Consider the following 17,149-nt stretch of genomic DNA (forward strand, 5'->3'; position numbering starts at 1 on the left):
TGCGCCCCTGAACACAAGCACACACACCATTCAACATACACACACACACACCAAGCCACCCATACATTTTAGTGTGTACCCTTTCACCATACAGGCACACCCAGGCAGCCACCCATACATTTGAGTGTGCACCCATTCACCATACACTCACACGGGAAGCCAGCTATACATTCAAGTGTGCACCCTTTCATCATCCAGGCACACCCAGGCAGCCACCCATACATTTAAGTTTGCACCTGTTCACCATACACTCACACAGGCAACGACCGATACATTTAAGTGTGCATCCTTTCACCATACACGCACACGTCATGGGGTTGAGGGGAGCCCTATTGGTTTCTTTTTGAAGTCACTCCGACTTCATAAAGAAATTATTTCCGTTAAGGACCCAACCATAATGGAAATAATTTCTTTATGAAGTCATAGAGCTCCTCCATCCCATGACATGGAGGCCTCCAGCATATAGGGTTCCATGTCATGGGGTGGGAGGAGCGAGAAGCCATAAAAAAGAAACAGTTTCTTTTTGTAGTCACTCTGCCTTCATAAAGAAATTATTTATGTTACGCTTTTTTTTTTTTAATAGCTCAACAGGGCACCCTCCCTGGACATGTGTTGTCGGGCCCCTCGCACCTGGTTACGCCAGCATTAGGGTGTCCTACACTTGTCTGTCCAGACCTGGGAACCAGAGTTTCTGCCGCAATAACTTCTTCATTTAAACTACTCCTCGGTGTCCCTTGTGGGCTAGGTGAACTCCCATAATGACAATTTGATCCTCAGTAATGGTGTGTTTGTCCTGAACCAGCAGCATTGCTTTGATGTTGCATGGCAATGTTTTGTCTAGGTGTTTGGCTCTTTCCCTCGCATGTCTTAATTTTCCTTGGCTGAAGCACTGAGATGATGGGCAGTGCTGGGTCAATAGCTGACTCCTGTTGAAGCGTCTTCCATTCTATGGGGAACGGTTTTAATTAGTGAATAATGTACTGTAAGTATGTGTCAGTGATTGAGTGTTCTGGGAGAGAGGGTCCAGTGGAGTGGCGTGAAAGATAGATGACAGGATTTTGGTCCTTGCCTGGTCTGTGGCGGATAGAGAATTTGTAGTCCTGGAGACGGAGTCCCCATCTTTCTATCCATGGTGGCATCCGGGTTTGGGGGTTTCCATAAATTATTAGAAGGGCCTGGTGGTCTGTGGCCACTGTAAATGCCTTTCTGAATAGGAATAGATGGAAGTGCTTGCAAGCCCAGACGACCGCCAGGCTTTCATTTTCTGCCTGCGAGTACTTCTGTTCGGCGGCATAGAGGCTGCAGCTTGCATATGATACAACCTTTTTGAGGTGTGTAGTCCTGGGGTGATATTGTGCCAGTATTGCGCCCAGTCCCACTGGACTGGCAACCACTGTCACCTCTGTGTCTTTGGCCAAGCTGAAGTAGGCCATGTCCGAAGCCGAGACAATGCGAGTGCGGATCTCTGCAAAAGCAGCCTCACATTCTAATGTCCATACAAAATCTTGATTGTTTTTAGTCAATTCCTGGATTAGGGCACTCACCGTCGCAATGTTTTCTAGGTAGCGGAAGCAGTAGCTTGCGAGTCCTTGGAAAAACTTTGGTCCGACACATCTGTTGGGCGGGGGCTTCTTGTAAAGCCTTGACCTTCTCTGGGTCTGGACACATGCCCTGGTCTGAAAATATGTGGCCAGAAAGGTTGAGGGTTCATTTGCCAAATTCGCATTTGTCCTTGTTGAGTGTGACAGTTGCTGCTTCTAGGGCCATGCAGACCTTGTATAGATTGTTGTTGTGTTCTTGGGTTGTTTTGCCAAATACCACGTTGTCGTTGCTGTAGTGCAGGCACCCTGGGATGTGTTTAATGACCTAGTGGATCTCGTCCTGGAAAATCTCTGCAGACGAAGATATGCCAAAGTTCAAACGCTTGTAGCGATACAGCCCCAGATGGATCACGAAAGTGGTAATGTATCTACATTCCCGTGATAGTTCCAGCTAATGGTAGCCCTTGTTGAGATCGAGCTTTGAAAACATGGTTGCACCATTGAGGAGGTGAATCATGTCAGTTATTCTCAGGTCTTGATGGAACGCTCTGCCGATTTCTTGGGGACTGGTACTATTGAGGAGACTGATGGGGTGGGTCCCACTGCGGGCTTGATGATGTGGTGGTCCAGTAGACGTCTTATCTCCTCCATCTGTTTCTGAATGTTTATGGGGATTCCTGTGTAGTGCTGGACAACCGGTCTGATTTGCTGATAAATATGGAGCTTCACTTTACAATTTCGCAGTTTGCTCAGACCTTTCAAGAGGTTTGGTAAAGCTTTTGTGACATCTCTTTCTGAGGCCAGATATTTGTGGGCCTTCATGCGGTATAGAATGTGGAAGGGACCCATGTCCATGGCCGTTTTGATGCTTAGAATGCATCCACTGTTGGCTTCTGTGGAGAGAACATGCAGGTGTATGCGGGCTGTGAGTGTAACGCTTACCTTAGACTCTGCGGGGACACCACTAAATGCTGATAACTTTCTTCTCTGGGTGCGTTGTATTCAACTATCTCTTTTATCGCTACTCTTCTTCTTGAACCTTTTGTCTAGTGAGAGAACCAGGGACAATTATTAGAAAACCTTTTCCTATAACTGGATATAACTATTGATTCCCACTGTTCTTTATTATTACCTTAGGTTCTTATTTGGTGAGCTCTCCATCCTGCAACTGGCAGGGGCGCTTGTTCTGAAGACTGAGGGAACGGGAGGCTAGTGATATCACTGAATGGAAGTCGCTGACTAGAAAGCTGACAGGGGTCTGAGAGAAACACGGAAACAGTCAGAAGGACTCACACTATTAATTCTCCTGAACTGCTGTGTGGACAATGAATTAGTTAAATTAATATTAGTGACACACAACTGCGGGGGAATGCTAAATAATGTTTCAATATTTCTTCACAGAAAAATGCGCGCCTAATGTGCAGCAGGAAAATAATTCTGCACCTAGACTAGTCATGAAAAAACATGTGTGCATGGTGCTGAAAGAACACTAGCCAGTGACGCGTAACTAATTCCTAGAATACGTGTGCCTGCTGAGGAGAAAAACAAAACATGTGCGAGTGGTGCTGAATGAACACTAGCCTGTGAAGCGTAATTAAATACTAGAATACGCATGCCTGCTGGGGAGAGCGAATTTACTGAGAAACTCAACGACTTGTCATAAATTAACCATAATGGCACAATTCAAGGCGAAGCGCATAAGATTCACTGGTGCACCAGAAACATTCCAAAACTAACTCAAAACCTAGGTTACCTTGAAATCCAGTGATTGAATAGCAAGAAAACTGAATCTTGAACAACTCTCAATAAGGGAAACAATACTTGCAGTGACTGTGTAACCCTCCGTACTCTGGTTTCGACTGAATTTGACTAACTTGCTCTCTGTGAAAACTCGAACAGGATAATACCCGGAAAAACAATGACATGGGCAGGACAAAGGGCGGACAAGGGTGAGAAAGGAAATACGGGCAAAAGAAGGGAAAAATACTGAGCGAACGCTGCAGGAATTCCGAACCGCGGTAAGCGTCTCTGAAGAAAAATCAGACGCGAAGCGCGGAACGAAAATGGGGAGGGGCTTAAATACCCAGTAAGGTGTGAGTGATTGCAACTAGACTGCGAATTCTATTTCGAGGAATTTCGTTGGCAGCCATGTTGAAATCTAATAAGTGTTCTACAAGTAACTACCACGGACTATTTCAGCATTAACCCACGAATACCCTGCTGCACTGGAACCAAAGAAAATCTCTGAAGGGAAACCCAGTGATCATGACAGTATACCCCCCCAGAGCCCCGCCTAAAAAGATCTCCCCTTCCCTGGTTTGCATGGGTTATTACGGTGAAAACTTTTTAACAATCTAGGGGCATGCAGGTTTTCAAGGGGCTCCCAAGTTCTGTCCTGTGGGCCGTACCCCTTCCAATCCACCAAGTAGTATAGTTTGGTGCGCACAATTTGAGAGTCCAAGATGGCATTGACTTCCTACTCCAGCTGATCATTCTCCACTTCCACAGGGGCTGGAGCCTCTTGGATTCGAGTGTTTGGATAAACTGGTTTCAAAAGAGAAACATGAAACAAAGGATGGATTTTCATGGTTCTCGGAAGGATCAATTTCATGGCTACTGGGTTGATTACTTTCTCAATAGCAAAAGGTCCCAGGAATCGTGGAAGGAACTTTCGGGATGCCTTCAGGGCCAAATTCCGAGTGGATAACCACACCAAATTCCCCACCTTATACTCAGGAGCATCACATCTCTTTGCATCCGCAAACTTTTTCTGGGATTCCTTAGCCAAGGTCAGATGTTCTTTTGCCTGGTTTACAGCTGTGGTGATTTTTTCATGCAGAGATTTCACTGCAGGCATCTCCATAGGTTCCGGTGGATCATAGACCGAAGTACGTGGATGTCTGCCATGTAGAGACTAAAAAGGACTTAGTCCAGTGGAGGCATGCACTGAGTTGTTATATGCATATTCTGCAATCCATAGAACATTCAGCCAGGTTTCTTCGAGTTGATGTAGCATGCATCGAAGGTACTGTTCCAGAGTTTGATTGGTTCATTCAGTTTGGCCATCAGTTTGGGGATGATGACTAGTTGACAGGCGTACATCTATCTTTGCTAATTCACATTTCTTCCAAAACTTAGAGACAAATTGGCTTCCTCGATCTGAAATCACTATTGTAGGGAAGCCATGTAACTTTACAATATTTTCTAGAAAGGTTTTTGCCAATTCAGAAGCTGATGGTAATCCTTGCGATAAAATGTGCCATTTTTGAGAATAAGTCCACCACCACTAAAATGGTATTTTACCCTTCGCAATTTGGCAAATCTGTGATGAAATCCATCGATATCGTGTGCCAGGGGGCAGGAGGAACACTCAATGGTTGAAGCAAACCAGCAGGTTTTTGAGTTTTGTTTTGTGCACAGTTACTACAGGTTTTCAAATATTGAATGACATCCTTTCTCCAAGTAGGCCACCAATACGACCTTTTTACCTTCTGCAAGGTCTTGGTGACTCCAGGATGACCTTCCAGCAGTGCTCCATGATAACTAGCAATCACTTGCTCTTGTAGTTTTGGCGTGGGTAAGTACAGACGTTCCTGATAAAAAGGTAACCCATCCAGCACAGTAAAACGTTCTCCCCTTGACTCCCACTTCCTCAATTCATCCTGATCAATACTGGTTCTGATCTCATTGTGTAGATCTTCAAGTGTCAAATCAACGCTATTTAGAACCCCAAGTACCTTCTCCCCAGAAATGATCTCCACGGGATTCACAGGCACATAAGCTTCTTCGCCTTTTCCAATGCGTGACAAGGCATCAGCCTTACCGTTTCGCACCCCAGGTCTAACGGTAATGATGAAATCATATTCGGCAAAAAAGAGGGCCCATCGCAACTGCCTAGAGGATTGCGCTTTTGCAGAGCGTAAATATTGCAAATTACCATGGTTGGTAAAAATGGTCACAGTGTGTCTTGCTCCAAGCAGGTGATGCCTCCATTCTTTCAGTGCACATTTTATTGCTAGCAGTTCTTTGTCAGTAATGGTATAGTTCAATTCTGCAGCAGAGAATTTCTTAGACCAAAAGGCTACTGGGTGCAACTCTTGAGTATCCGGATCACGCTGGGACAAAACGGCTCCCATGGCCACATTTGATGCATCCGTCTCAACCACATACGGGAGGTCGGGTCTTGGATGATGGACTGGTGCTGCCGTGAATCGCTCCTTGAGGTTTTTAAATGCTTCGTCAGCTTCTTTTTTCCATTCAAATTTTCTATTTTTTCTCAGTAACGAAGTGATAGGATGAACCAGGCGGGAAAAATCAGAAACAAATCGCTGGTAAAAATTGGCAAATCCGAGAAAACTCTGAATCCCTTTGATAGAATTAGGGGCGGGCCAAGACAGAATTTCTTCAACTTTTCTGTTGTCCATTTTGATTCCTTGTGCCGACAGGATGAATCCCAAGAATTCCACTTCGGGAACATGGAAATTACATTTCTCTAATTTCACATACAGAGAATTCTCCTTAAGCGTTTGCAGCACTGATGTTACATGTTTCACGTGATCCGAAATAGTTGCAGAGAAAATGAGAATGTCATCCACATAGACAACCACACAGATGTCCAACAGTTCTCGAAAGATGTCATTCATGAAGGACTGAAAAGCTGCGGGTGCATTGCAAAGCCCAAAGGGCATGACTTGATACTCGAAAAGCCCGAACCGTGTCCGAAAGGCAGTCTTCCACTCCTCTCCCTCCTTAATGCGAATGAGATGATAGGCACCTCGCAGGTCTAATTTGGTGAATACTCGTGCCTGTTTAACCTGGTCCAGCAAAGTTGAAATCAGGGGGACAGGATACAGGTTCTTCACAGTAATCTGGTTCAAGGCTCTGTAGTCAATACATGTCCTTAAATCACCTTCTTTCTTGGGCACGAAAAAGAGAGGCAAAGCCACCGGAGACTTAGATGGCCTGATGAATCCGTTGGCTAAGTATTGATCCAGGTATGACTTCAAGTGTAAATTTTCCTTTTCGGTGAGGGCATAGATTCTACTGCATGGAAGCTGTGCTCCTGGAAGGAGGTCAATTTGGCAGTCATACGGTCTGTGTGGAGGTAATACTTCTGCTTGTTTTTCTTCTTGAAATAGATCCTGGAATCTTTGATATTCCTTTGGCAATGAACCTATTAAACCTAGAGTAAATTGGGTAGTTGCACAAGGCTGTTGAGTTTCTTTCAAACCTTCTACTGAAAAGCATTCTTTCTGACACTTGGGGGAAAAGGTTAAGGTTCGGGCACACCAATCAATTACGGGGTTATGCTTTTCCAACCAGGGTATGCCCAAGATGATCTGAAATTGCGGGGCTCGAATCAGGTCAAAAGAAATCCTCTCCTTGTGTCCTTCCTGACAAAGCATAATGAGTGGGTTGGTGCACTGTGTAACTGGACCTGACACCAATGGAGTGCCATCGACCCCTGAAACATTCTCGGCTTCCAACTTATTCCTCAAAGAGAATCCCAAAGTGCTTGCCAGCTGTTGATCCATGTAATTACCAATGGCCCCACAGTCGATGTATGCTATTAAAGCATGCCTGTCTGCAGGGTTTTCTGGATGAAAAAGGACTATAGGAAACACGAAGAGTGAGGTTGCTGCAACCTTTTCCATGCTCGACAAGCGGATCTCTAAACTTGTCGGGCACTGGAGTTTTCCGCCACCTGCTCTTTTTTCTCTTGATTAACTCCTCCCAATGGTTTCCGAACCGGTTTCACCGGGCATTCTTTCAAAAAGTGACCAGCCTTGCCACAATATAAACACAACTGCATTTGCCGTCTCTTGTCTCGCTCTGCTTGGGATATTGGGCCTCGGATTCCCCCTAACTGCATAGGTTCTGGACGAGCTTCCACTCCTGACTTCCCCACTGGTTCTCTGGAACGGACTACGAAGGGCCGATAGTCTTGACGAGCCCGATCTAGTCTTCTGTCCTGGAGACGATGATCCAATTGAATAGTTCAATCTATGAAATCTGCAATTCCTTCCGGCGGGTTTACAACTTGAGCCAGAACGTCCTTCAATTCATTGCGGAGACCACGATAGAACAATGTTGTTCTCTTTTCAGTGGGCCAATTAGTTTCAGCTACCAGTCTATTAAAAGTTGCAACATATGCAAGCGATTCCTGATTGCCCTGCTTTAGTGACAGCAATTCATTATCCAATGCGTGTCCTTGCGTGTGGTGAGCAAACAGTTTTTCCAATTCGTGTTGAAATTCTGCAAAATTTTGTAACATAGGATCATCCCTATTTACCAGGGGGATGGACCAATCTGCCGCGCATCCCCCCAAGTAAGATAACACAAAGGCCACCTTAGATTGATCATTGGGAAAGACTCCCGGTCGACACAAAAAATGGAGTCTGCACTGATTAAGGAATACTGCAAACTTTTTGGGGTCTCCGGTGAAGCGTTCTGGAGGTGCCAATGGGATGTTCCCAGGAATGAACACCTGAACAGGAACAAGGTGCGATGAAGAGGATGAAGCCTGGGCATTGTCTTGGGGTGAGGGCACCTGCCCTGCTTGATTCGCTAACAATTGACGAGCTAATTTGTCAGTTTGTTCCCTATTCATTCCTAGTTCCCTTCTTAGGGCACTGGTTTCAGACCTGGCTGCAAGTACCTCAGACCTCAATTCGCCCAATAATTGGGTGAGCTGATCTATCTCAGGGGATCCCATGATGTCCAGGCAGAGTACTTTTCTGCACGGCTTCGCGTTCTGTAACGCTTACCTTAGACTCTGCGGGGACACCACTAAATGCTGATAACTTTCTTCTCTGGGTGCGTTGTATTCAACTATCTCTTTTATCGCTACTCTTCTTCTTGAACCTTTTGTCTAGTGAGAGAACCAGGGACAACTATTAGAAAACCTTTTCCTATAACTGGATATAACTATTGATTCCCACTGTTCTTTATTATTACCTTAGGTTCTTATTTGGTGAGCTCTCCATCCTGCAACTGGCAGGGGCGCTTGTTCTGAAGACTGAGGGAACGGGAGGCTAGTGATATCACTGAATGGAAGTCGCTGACTAGAAAGCTGACAGGGGTCTGAGAGAAACACGGAAACAGCCAGAAGGACTCACACTATTAATTCTCCTGAACTGCTGTGTGGACAATGAATTAGTTAAATTAATATTAGTGACACACAACTGCGGGGGAATACTAAATAATGTTTCAAAATGTCTTCACAGAAAAATGCACGCCTAATGTGCAGCAGGAAAATAATTCTGCACCTAGACTAGTCATGAAAAAACATGTGCGCATGGTGCTGAAAGAACACTAGCCAGTGACGCGTAACTAATTCCTAGAATACGTGTGCCTGCTGAGGAGAAAAACAAAACATGTGTGCGTGGTGCTGAATGAACACTAGCCTGTGAAACGTAACTAAATACTAGAATACGCATGCCTGCTGGGGAGAGCGAATTTACTGAGAAACTCAACGACTTGTCATAAATTAACCATAATGGCACAATTCAAGGCGAAGCGCACAAGGTTCACTGGTGCACCAGAAACATTCCAAAACTAACTCAAAACCTAGGTTACCTTGAAATTCAGTGATTGAATAGCAAGAAAACTGAATCTTGAACAACTCCCAATAAGGGAAACAATACTTGCAGTGACTGTGTCACCCGCCGTACTCTGGTTTCGACTGAATTTGACTAACTTGCTCTCTGTGAAAACTCGAACAGGATAATACCCGGAAAAACAATGACATGGGCAGGACAAAGGGCGGACACGGGTGAGAAAGGAAATACGGGCAAAAGAAGGGAAAAATACTGAGGGAACGCTGCAGGAATTCCGAACCGCGGTAAGCGTCTCTGAAGAAAAATCAGACGCGAAGCGCGGAACGAAAAAGGGGAGGGGCTTAAATACCCAGTGAGGTGTGAGTGATTGCAACTAGACTACGAATTCTATTTCGAGGAATTTCGTTGGCAGCCATGTTGAAATCTAATAAGTGTTCTACAAGTAACTACCACAGACTATTTCAGCATTAACCCACGAATACCCTGCTGCACTGGAACCAAAGAAAATCTCTGAAGGGAAACCCAGTGATCATGACAGTGAGTGACTTGTGTGCACAGACTGTGGTAAAGGTACCCTTGCACAGCAGGGACGTGTTCGAGCCATATGGGAAAATGTCAACCTGTGAGGGCTGCAGTTTCAGTGGGTGCGGGAAGCGATCGCTCTGGACATTTACTGTTACTCCTGTGTAAATGAGAAATTCTGTGGGTATTTTGTTGACCTGGAGGGTTAGAATGGGGATGTGCTCCTTCGCCATCTAATTTCCCAGTGTCCACACATACCATTTTCTCCTTTGGCCATCTTGTTAGGATGAAGGTTCACTCCCAGAAGGGGAGTGCACTTCCACTTAGCGGACACTTCGTCTTGGCCTTTGGGTGGTCCTCCTGTTAGGGGACCAGAGCGATCTTATGGGACTGTTGTCGGCCGTCTTTCACACTCCGTGGGATGTTATCTTCTGTATTCGCAGCTTGACCTTCTGTCACCCGATCAGTGATTGGGATGGCGTCTACTGTTTCTCAGGGAGGCGGTTTGGATGATTGGTGCAGGGGCATTTCTGCAAACCGCTCTGAAATTGTCATCTCACCCACAAGCCCAGAGCCGGACATGTGCCCTCATGGGAGAACTCATAGCCGCACCTGTAGCAAGATTTCGTTGACTGGTTGGCTCTTTTGGTTGGGGTCGGCATTAGCTTTTTCATTACCTCCTGATCGTTGGGGTCTGATGAGATCTTCACTCACCCTAAACCAACCACCTGTTGTGCGACTGCAGAGTCGGTGCGGGCCATCGCTAAGAATTTATCGAGGCTCTGCTGTTTCTGGAGCAGTTTATTTTTGAAGTTTGCAGACTTGCACCCCACGATGACTTGGGAGCACAGTACTTCGTTGTTGGAGTACCGATGAAAGGCACAATACTTCATGCGGATAGTCACATGACATAGTTATGCATAGTCTCACCTCGCTCCTGCATGTTTATGTGAAAGATATGGCGCTCGTAATCCACGTTGGTATGTGGTGCGAAATGGGTATTTAGTGCCTCGCGAATTTCCTGATATGTCACCTTTTCCTCATCCACTAGTTTGTAAAGGATATCCCTGATGGCAGTTCCCACTGCTAGGGTGAGTTTGTTTTTCTTTCTTTCCTTATCCATGGGGTCAATCGCCCCCACATACACCCTGAAATCCTTCATCCATTGGATTCACCGGATTCCCAAGTTACCTGTGTCTCTTAGGTCAAATGCTTGGGGCAGCTGCCTTTGCGCAACTTCTCCTTACCTCTGGGGAAACGCTTCCGAGAGCCTGGCAGGCACTGTGGCAGGGATGTCGTCCTCCGACATTGCTGATCTTTCACTGTTCCTTGCCTTATTCTTTGGGGCTTTCCCCTTGTTTGTAGCACGTGCCTGACTGTGCTTGGGCCTGTTCTTGCACAAGGGACGAGGTTCCTTCCCTCGTGCCCCAGTTGGGCCTTGCTCCTCGCCAGCAAGATAAGTGTGGCCACCAAGGGGCTTCACACGCCGAAATGCGATTTAAACTCAGTGCCGCAGCACAGGTGGGGAGTCTGCAGTGTGCTCCACTTAACTCTGCGGGCCCACTGATGGAGGGTTCACTGTCGCTCCCTCGGGTGCATTCACCATGGCAGCCCCGGGTCGACTTGCGCGGCTGAGGCGGACCACGCCTCCCGCTCCCTTGCGGAATGAGGCGCCAGGACAGGTAAGACAGCACCGGGTCCGTCTCTCCGACGTCGCCAATGTTAAATGGGAGCAGCGCGCTCACTCTCATACGGTGGTGTGTCGTGACACCAGGCATACGCTGAAAATATGGAGGCCCACGCGGCTGCCGCCGGTCTCAACTCCAAACTTTAATGAACTGAATTGCCCTTCCCTTTCCTCCCCTATACCCGGTCACATCCGTCCCCTGGGTTGTGCCCCCGCCCTACCTAACACTTAGCGATGTGCACCGAACTGAACTGTGGACATCACAACATGACACTATGCAACCATAAGGCATTTTGAAGGAAAATACCTTATGTACCAATTACATCAGATACTGCTAACAAGGAATGCCATAGATTCCCTGTGTGCTGTAATGTGATTCTGGGACTCTAGAGGAAATAATCCATGAACGAGAAAACCAAAATATATGTGTTTTCAGAATTGTAAAGCACTATTGTCTTAAACCATAACTTGAGTTGAACTTCACTAACAACTCTCAGGGTCACACTACAAGTTCAACGGTGCTGTAAAACAGTGGTAGCAATTCTGTTACTGACACTTTATTTTGGCTGTTATGGCATTCAGGTCAAACTCGAAATTTGGTGGTGCAGTAAAAACACCAGTAAAGTGGAGGATTCGTCTCCAGCATAATGCTGGAGGCAAATCCCATACATCAAGTAAAAAAATTGGATTAACTGTTCATTGTAAATCCACCAAAATCCCAATGTAGTCTGATGGACTCCAAAACATGGGATTTACACCACCATACCACCACTCCTGATACCTCATTAGGCCCATGGAATTGAGGGGCAGTAAACAATTTCTGTGCCAAGCAGGTGGGTTGACCTCCAAACTCTTAATGAAGCCCTCAGTCTGTATTGTAATGGAACATAGATATGCCTGTAGGGAACTCATGATGCCATAGCATTATTTATCCAAAGTATTTCTGGGGGTGCTTGTTGTCTCGTGAAGAAGGGATTGGCGGTATGTAGCCAAGTAGTTTGGGCTGGACTGCCCCTTTTAGGGTGGGACACAACCTGATTTGCATATTGTCTTTCCCCTTACTGTAAAGGCTTGCCTGGGTAAATATCAATGCTCTGGAGGGATTTCCAGAGCAATGTCAGTGGTTATGATTAATTCAAACCCTTCCACCCATCACTTCTTTTGTTTTACTGTGGCGTTCTTTGCCTGCGGCTGTTCTTAGGTTTTGTGGGGATTTATTGAGTTGAATTGTTTGTTGTGCTGCCAATCTAACTGCACTATGGATAATTTAACTTGGAGGGACCATCGCATTTCACCCCACCTTCAATTCCATGCTGGTCTTCTTTTGAAAAATATAGCGTTGCTAGATTCCAAGGGTGATGGTCTCTCCCATGGGACAAACCACACATATATGTTTCATGAGCATTGCTTTTTACTCAAGCCGTGCAGAACAGGGTAGGGTAGCTGTGCCAAGCAGGGCATTGTGGATGGGTTTCTCTTTATATTTAGACCGGAAGCTCTGATACAAATGTTTTCACAAACAGGTTCCAACACTTTTAGGAGTTCTCAGCAAGGGAATAAAGGCAGTATAGACTGTAGAGCCAAAGTTCATAGGCCAGGCCCACTTTAAAGGGAGCAAAGCAAAATGTGCCCAGGATCACACGGTTTAAAAATGCACTAAAAGTTTTTGCATAATGTTCAAAAGAGGTTGGTGTGATTCAAGAAGGTAAAGTTAGAAGGTCTGGGGCCAACCCAGTTGGCAAGACAAGGATTTATGGGTCACCTTGGGCAAACCGAAGAAAGGGAGGCCAGGCAGGACACAGTACCTTAAAGAGAAATGAAGCTCCAGCGGTGGCAGTTGTTCCTGGCAGTGGTTGCAGTTCGTTGTGTCCACCAGGGGAAGACAGGATTTTGTCGAGGAGGAAACGTGGAGTCGTTGCACTGCACAAGGATGAAACCAGCCGCGGAGTTCGTCGATAAAAGGGGCATTCCTTTTATTCGTGGTCAAAGTGGTGAAGCTTGGCTATCCGGCCGCCGGGGTGCTTGGGATGGGCGATTCGACCAAGATATGTCTTTGGAAGGCGAAAAGGGCAAACTGGTTGGTCCCACCAGCTCAGAGGAAGAAGACTCTTGTCGTCGGGAAAGTGGTGAGGTAGTTGCAGCAGGGCTTCACCGGTGGTGTCGTCGTTGCAGATGGCTCAGCTTCTTCCCTCTTCGGATTCATAGGTCCTGTGGCGACTTCGGAAGTTCCAGTCCCAAAGGCCCTGCTTTTATGCAGAAAAAAACCCATTCAACATCCTCGCTGTCACTCAAACATGCTAAGTGGTGAGCTGGGCGGCTAAACACTGGCCCAATCAGAACAGAGTGCGACATGAGTTGCTAAGGCAACGCAGTCCAGGGTGCCAATTCCCCTCCCCACCCATCCTGTGGAACCCAGACAGAGTGGCACCATTTGGAGGGCTTCTGTGGAGAAGCCCACCAAAAAGTGGAACAAAGGGCTCGACCTTACTCAGAGTTACAGAGACGGACACGAACGCCATTTTAGAAAAGAGTTCTGGCAAAAAGACCCAACCGTGAATTTAATATTAAATAAATAAACCAGCAGTATCTTTAACATTGCACCAAAAAGTGGTGCGTTTAAAATCAATGGGAAAATCCCATAGAGAATATTCCGGTGGAATATTTCGCGTGGTAACCACTGCCACCAGCCAGAAACTCGACAAGGGGGGACTGGACAGTGCCCCCTTGAAAACAGACCCAGGGGCAATATAATTAACCCCTTCCAGTACTTCCACAACATGATGGTTTGTACTGGTTCTGTTCACAATTTTGGACTAGTAAAGTCAATGGTGACTTTACATGCCCTGGGAGACAATAGTCAGTCCCAGGGTATGGAGTCTATGTTTGGTGATCACTATGACACCCCTGTGTTACTGCACTGAGGGTGCTGTGTAACGCATACACAAAGAAGAGATGATACCCTATGGAGTAAAAGACCCCATAGCCCAAAATCACACAAACAGTCAGAGACAAACCTCAAATAATGCTTAGATTGGGAGCAAACTCTTAGCAGGAGAAAAAAACAAACCCCAATAATCCAGCAAAGCTGCTGGGGGACTCACTAGGTTTGGGAAATTAGCCTTATAAGAGAATTCTCCCTAACATGGCCCAAGCCCCATCTCCCAGAACAAGTAAACTCAATACAAACCTCTCCCACCACAACTACATATAGTAGACATTATTGAAATTACTTTCCTTTTATGCAACGTATCGTTCAGTTATGTTTGTTGTTTTTTAGAAAAGAAACTCTCCCACATGCCAAACATAGTAAAATAATTTCACCACGATGATATCATTTGGTGAAATGGGAAATCTGTGATTTAAGGCCACGTTTCCTTGTGCACTAGTTTGCAATTTAACATGTGTATCCATCCCATTTTAAGTTTGAGACCAGTGTAAAGAGGTGGAGAATCTAGAGAAATAATTGCTAGATCATAGTCAGTGGTTCTGGCTTTACTCGAAGAGCCAAACATGAGGTAGTATGGCAAAAGATCCATAGCTGGCTTCCTGTCTACCCAGCCGACAGCACAAAACTCATACCTGCACCCTGTCTACCCATCACCCAACAACATAGGACCCTCAACTGGCATCCTGCCTCCCCACCAATACACATTATATAAATGGTTAAAATTAGCTTGTAAAGTAATCAAAGTCTCTGTTCAGAAACTGGGTGTACTCCCATTTCCCAAGCTTTAAATGTGATTCTGCTTCACAGTTCGAGAAAAAAACACAAGGAAATCCTAATTCGTAAACAAGATCCAATATAGTCTGATGTAAGTTCAACTTGTCAACAGAAAGTTCCAACACATAGATTATAAAATGATTCTTCTTCCCGGAACAGGTTTTCTGTTCATCAATAGCAACAATGTTTATATCAGTCAGGCTGATTTGCCACTTCTTCAGTTCCTCAATAGCAACAATGTTTATATTGGTCACTGGGACTGGGACGCCTGAGCCACGTCTCAACCCAATTGTGAGAGACCCTCAACAGAGAAACTGATAAGAAGATGGTGGCCAGACCACATAAAGCCTTTGGTGGACATATGGTCCCAGAAACATCACTGATACCATTACGCATGAGAAGCAGGTCGGCAAAGGCAGCGTGACCCTGCTCAGAACCCCGATGAGAGGTCGCAGAGGAACAAGCATCCCGAGGACGTTTCCCTTCATCATCGAAGGTAACGGAGAACACGGGAACAATGGGAGAACGAGAAGGGATCATTAAATCATACCAACCACTTGTCCTAGTAGAAATTATGAGATAGACTTATCCGTGAAACAGATGAAACTAAGTTGTTGGGATACAAGAGAGAGAAATGTCATTGTGAGAAAAGTACAGTGGAACCTAAATTGTTGAGATAGAAGAGAGAGAAACGACATTGTGCGAAATGAACAGTGGAACCTAAATAGTTTTAGTACCAGGAGAGGGGGGTGGCCTCCCAGCCAATGAGGAGGCTCAGAATGGGGTCTTTATCACATGGTATAGGCCCTGATCCAAGTCTCGGAGCAGGTGGCTCTTCCCTTGCTGAGAATCAGGTATGTGCTCTCCCCTGGGCTACACCCTCCCACCTCCCTTTTCCACATATTAAGGCTCCCACCTTCCCCCCACTTACCTTGTTTCCTTCTTCCTTGCTGACGCCGGGAACAGTAGTACTCCCAGTGCATCTCTGATCCCGAATGGACCCATGGAAAGGGAGAAAGAACTACCTGTGGTTCACTTCTCCCCGATTCATAGAGGCCATCTTTTCTTGTGTGTTTTTTTTCTCAAGTTGAGGAACGGTAAACACGCCGTTTCTCAACCTGAGAAAAATATGCTATTAGTACCCGGGTACAACGTGACTGGGTACTCATAGCAATATAACCCTTGGAGGTGGGAAATTACCACTGAGGTATTGTCCCCGGGCTCAAGTTAAAGCCCTCGGTTCACTCTGGTTTCTAACTGCTGCCCAGGGCATTACCTCACCGTTTATGCTGCCCCTTCTCGGGTTATATTGCTTAAGTAATACAAAGGAGAGAAATAGCATTGTGACAACAGAGAGAAAAGGAAATGTACCACTGAGCCAAGTAAATAAGTACAGAAAAGCAAGCTACGTTGTAATTCACCAAGAGAGAAAGGCTATCTGAATAATCGTATCCTCCTAGGGTACGTTGGGACTGACAACCAAAATTGCATAGCTTGGAAAACAACCCCAAAAGGGAATGCCAAGACGAAGGGAAAAGTTCAGAAAGCAATTGAAGAATTACAGAACTATATCAAAGAAATCTCAAAACACTATTATAGACTTTTGAATCCATTAGTAAGTCTACAGATTGGTACCCTTAAGGAGAAAGGAGGCATTTGCCAGATATAGGTTAGTTTTCATAGTGGTAGGGTCAGTTAGGATATTTTGGACTACGGACTGATTCCTTTGGACATTCACGAGTGACCGACGAGCACCTTACTTTGAAATATAGGCCGGGATCACCCATAGAGATATGGAAAGTTAGCCCTTTTTCGTTACTTTCAATAAAAGTTTGTGAATCATGTCCACAGTGTCCGTCCTTCTGCTGGCTTGCCACACGCCCCATTTCACATTTTCTTTCATCTGGCAGAAAGGTCTGGATATCCCTGGCAGCGGCACAGTACACCACTCCATGGACAAGTATAGGTGTTATGAAACTAGCGCGGTGGCCTTTTGGCACAGTGTAAAAGCTTATGAGCGTAAACGCCCCGGTATGGCACCACAGGGCAGATGATTGGGGGTAGGTGGGTGGGAGGCTGGGGCGGGGCCGGGGCTTCTTGTGGCTGGGCTAGTTTACAT

At 45.9% G+C, this 17,149-nt stretch overlaps 1 protein-coding gene across 4 annotated transcripts in view; it reads left to right on the forward strand.

The window, feature by feature from the left end:
- Positions 1–17,149, forward strand: part of XYLB (xylulokinase) — a 1,749,028-nt gene that overhangs the window by 502,414 nt on the left and 1,229,465 nt on the right. The gene's annotated exons all lie outside the window — the stretch shown is intronic.

The sequence above is a fragment of the Ambystoma mexicanum genome, chromosome 2q, assembly GCF_040938575.1.
Source record: "Ambystoma mexicanum isolate Mex_15411 chromosome 2q, UKY_AmexF1_1, whole genome shotgun sequence".
NCBI classification, from domain to species: Eukaryota; Metazoa; Chordata; class Amphibia; order Caudata; family Ambystomatidae; genus Ambystoma; species Ambystoma mexicanum.